Source organism: Procambarus clarkii, chromosome 53 (assembly GCF_040958095.1).
Source record: "Procambarus clarkii isolate CNS0578487 chromosome 53, FALCON_Pclarkii_2.0, whole genome shotgun sequence".
NCBI lineage: Eukaryota > Metazoa > Arthropoda > Malacostraca > Decapoda > Cambaridae > Procambarus > Procambarus clarkii.
The window spans coordinates 26,997,402-27,002,401 of NC_091202.1; positions in this window are offsets into that span (position 1 = coordinate 26,997,402).

The following is a 5,000-nucleotide window of genomic DNA, read 5'->3' on the forward strand; positions in this document are numbered from 1 at the left end:
TGTACCACTGTGGAGGGCGCTACCTGTGTTGTTTACCACTGTGGGGCGCTACCTGTGTTGTTTACCACTGTGGGGCGCTACCTGTGTTGTGTACCACTGTGGAGGGCGCTACCTGTGTTGTGTACCACTGTGGAGGGCGCTACCTGTGTTGTTTACCACTGTGGGGCGCTACCTGTGTTGTGTACCACTGTGGAGGGCGCTACCTGTGTTGTGTACCACTGTGGAGGGCGCTACCTGTGTTGTTTACCACTGTGGGGCGCTACCTGTGTTGTAACTGTTACTGCGGGGAACTAGCTGACGTATTCCCACCCCCATTTCCCTGACCTTCACCTCAATGGTCTCAGTAGGAACAGTAACAGGAACAGTAGAAGTAATACTAGTAACAGTAGTCCAAGTAACTGTAGTTGACGGTGTCACAATAACCCGGTTTAAAATTAGACGTTCCAGTCCGACCTGGACTATTATAAAGTCTTGTAAAGACGAGATATTTCAGACTTAAGAAACTGAGGGTCACTGATGCACAAGGGAGGAGGAAGAGGGAGATGGAAATACTTTTTTAAAAGGAGGAGGATGATAGGATAATACATTAATGCACGCCCCACTGTGCACAGGCTTAAGGCACTCACAAGAAGGTCTCTGGACCATACACCAGGTCTCTGGACCATACACCAGGTCTCTGGACCATACACCAGGTCTCTGGACCATACACCAGGTCTCTGCACCATACACCAGGTCTCTGCACCATACACCAGCCCCCCGGACCATACACCAGGCCTCTGGACCATACACCAGCCCCCCGGACCATACACCAGGCCTCTGGACCATACACCAGCCCCCCGGACCATACACCAGGCCTCTGGACCATACACCAGCCCCCCGGACCATACACCAGGCCTCTGGACCATACACCAGGCCTCTGGACCATACACCAGCCCCCCGGACCATACACCAGGTCTCTGCACCATACACCAGCCCCCCGGACCATACACCAGGCCTCTGGACCATACACCAGCCCCCCGGACCATACACCAGGCCTCTGGACCATACACCAGCCCCCCGGACCATACACCAGGCCTCTGGACCATACACCAGCCCCCCGGACCATACACCAGGCCTCTGGACCATACACCAGCCCCCCGGACCATACACCAGGCCTCTGGACCATACACCAGCCCCCCGGACCATACACCAGGCCTCTGGACCATACACCAGCCCCCCGGACCATACACCAGGCCTCTGGACCACATACCAGCCCCCCGGACCATACACCAGGCCTCTGGACCATACACCAGCCCCCCGGACCATACACCAGGCCTCTGGACCATACACCAGCCCCCCGGACCATACACCAGGCCTCTAGACCACACACCAGCCCCCCGGACCATACACCAGGCCTCTGGACCATACACCAGCCCCCCGGACCATACACCAGGCCTCTGGACCATACACCAGCCCCCGGACCATACACCAGGCCTCTGGACCATACACCAGCCCCCCGGACCATACACCAAGCCTCTGGACCATACACCAGCCCCCCGGACCATACACCAGGCCTCTGGACCATACACCAGCCCCCCGGACCATACACCAAGCCTCTGGACCATACACCAGCCCCCCGGACCATACACCAGGCCTCTAGACCACACACCAGCCCCCCGGACCATACACCAGGCCTCTGGACCATACACCAGCCCCCCGGACCATACACCAGGCCTCTGCACCATACACCAGCCCCCCGGACCATACACCAGGCCTCTGGACCATACACCAGCCCCCCGGACCATACACCAGGCCTCTGGACCATACACCAGCCCCCCGGACCATACACCGGGCCTCTGGACCATACACCAGCCCCCCGGACCATACACCAGCCCCCCGGACCATACACCAGGCCTCTGGACCATACACCAGCCCCCCGGACCATACACCAAGCCTCTGGACCACACACCAGATGAAGAAGTATACACATAATCCTAGAGTGATGGAGGTGAGTTATGATGGAGGTGGGTGGTGACGTCACGTGTCAACACAGCTGTGTTTGTTGACATGTGGAACAACAATGGCCGTCGCTCACCAGCGAGCGCCTGTCTTCTTCTGCCACAGTTTCTGACGCTTGGCGGCGTTTCTTAAAGGTTTTACAAACTTCCTTTCTTCGTCTTTGTTAAAACTTTTCAAAAGTGAAAAGTGTTACTTTTTTTTCTGCCCCGGTTGTTGATACACAGATCCGTATGTGTGTGTGTGTGTGTGTGTGTGTGTGTGTGTGTGTGTGTGTGTGTGTGTGTGTGTGTGTGTGTGTGTGTGTAATTTATTATTTGTGTCTGCAGAATGGAGCTGTTAGCTCTTGGACCTCGCCTTTCTAACAGCCGCTTGTTTAAAATACTGACCCCCGATCTATTTTCCTCAATATTTACTACATATATTTCTCTCTAACACACACACACACACACACACACACACCATACACAGTTTCAAGTGTAGATATGATAGAGCCCAATAGGCTCAGGAACCTGTACACGGGGGCCTCGTAGCCTGGTACGGGGCCTCGTAGCCTGGTGGATAGCACGCAGTACTCGTAATTCTGTGGCGCGGGTTCGATTTCCGCACGAGGCAGAAACAAATGGGCAAAGTTTCTTTCACCCTGAATGCCCCTGTTACCTAGCAGTAAATAGGTACCTGGGTGTTAGTCAGCTGTCACGGGCTGCTTCCTGGGGGTGGAGGCCTGGTCGAGGACCGAACCGCGGGGACACTAAAGCCCCGAAATCATCTCAAGATAACCTCAAGATAACCTGTTGATTGACGGTTGAGAGGCGGGACCAAAGAGACAGAGCTCAATCCCCGCAAGCACAATTAGGTGAGTACACACGCACAGGATGTATCTCGAAGCAGCTGTCTAACTCCCAGGTACCTTTTTACTGCTTGGTAAACAGAACATCAGGTGAAAAAAAATGCCTATTTCTTCCTCGGGCGGGAATCGAATCCGAACCCTTAGGGCTACTTTCTCCGAGCGCTGTCCACTCGGCTACGAAGGGGGATGGGAGGATGGGAGAGGATGAGGGAGGGAGGCGGTAGGGAGGTAGAGACAAGAGACTTTACAACCACAACCACGCTAGAGAGAGAAAAAGAGAGAGAAAAAGAGAGAGAGACAAAGAGAGAGAGAGAGAGAGAGAGAGAGAGAGAGAGAGAGAGAGAGAGAGAGAGAGAGAGAGAGAGAGAGAGAGACATAGAGAGAGAGTGAGACATAGAGAGTGAGACATAGAGAGAGAGAGAGTGAGAGAGGGAGAGAGAGTGAGAGAGAGAGAGAGAGAGAGAGAGAGAGAGAGAGAGAGAGAGAGAGAGAGAGAGAGAGAGAGAGAGAGAGAGAGAGATGTGACCACTGCTAATGATGCCAATATCAAGGGCCCCGGCTGCCTGAAGAGGTGCCAGACCGTGTACTCGTCCTCAGCTCCTCTCATCAACATAGTCCATCATGTCAATAAGACACAGAACATCTATTTGCGTCACTAGACGTCATCTTATTAATCGCATATTATTCACAATGAACTCAAAACGAGGTGATTAATTATATGGAGGTCACTTAACTTTGATACTATAATAGTATCACTTTAATTTGATACATTGCAAGGTAGTTTTCTCACTAAAACAATCGAGCAAACATCAAAGCAACTTGACTTTGTAACTGAACACCAACATTGGATCAGCAAAGACAGGTCGACAAGAGACGCGAGCCGCTGTGGGAGTGGAGAGCATCAGTATCACTCCGTCACATCCATGACACACGAGAGACATATGTGAGGACAAAAACCTCCCCCCACCGTGAGTGACTAACAAGAAACAAGTGCGGGTCTCGGTCATGGCAGCATTTAGCACGCTCGTTCCCGGGTAAAAATGGATGGCGTCAGTATATGAAAGTGGTTTCCGATACACTGGTAGGGGGGACGGCGTCCAATATAGGTGTGGCGGTACTGCTGCTCTCAACGCTTCAACGTTCACACTCCTGGCAAACCTCACACTTTACAACAACTACACTTTGCTTCACTACAACAGCTACCCTTTGCTTCAAAACTACATTGTAGCAAGTACCCTTTGCTTCAAAACTACATTGTAGCAAGTACCCTTTGCTTCAAAACTACATTGTAGCAAGTACCCTTTGCTTCAAAACTACATTGTAGCAAGTACCCTTTGCTTCACAACTGGATTGCAGCAAGTACCCTTTGCTTCACAACTGGATTGCAGCAAGTACCCTTTGCTTCACAACTGCATTGTAGCAAGTACCTTTGCTTCACAACTGCATTGTAGCAAGTACCCTTTGCTTCACAACTGCATTGCAGCAAGTGGCCTTTGCTTCACAACTGCATTGTAGCAAGTGCCCTTTGCTTCACAATGTATTGCAGCAAGCACCTTTTGCTTCACAACTGTATTGTAGCAAGAGCCCTTTGCTTCACAATGTATTGTAGCAAGTGCCCTTTGCTTCACAATGTATTGTAGCAAGTACCCTTTGCTTCACAACTGCATTGCAACAGCTCAGTAATCTTAACGTTATGATTGCTTGAATCTAAATTTCAGTGCACTAAATGTGAGGGCGGGTTTAATGTGCTTCGAGTTGTATACAGTTTTATATTGTCATTATAGGTCAAAGGTCAAGGGACTAGGGGCGCCTGCAGATGCGAGTGAGGTGACTCACTTCCTTATAAACTAATCTCAAGCTGAGTAATGATTAGGGTCTCGTAGTGCAGTTGGCTGCGCTCTCGACTCCCAATCGGGGGATCAGGGCTCGATTCCCGGGCGGGATAGAAACGATTGGGCACGTTTCCTTTCGCCTAATGCAACTGTTCACCTAGTAGTAAATAGGTACCCGGAGTTTTATTTATTTTTATTTATTTATTTATTTATATATATACAAGAAAGTACATTGGGGGGTTAAGAGAGAACATAGAGTTTAAGTTGGAATTACATTCTTGTAAAGCCACTAGCACGCATAGCATTTCGGGCAGGTCCTTTAT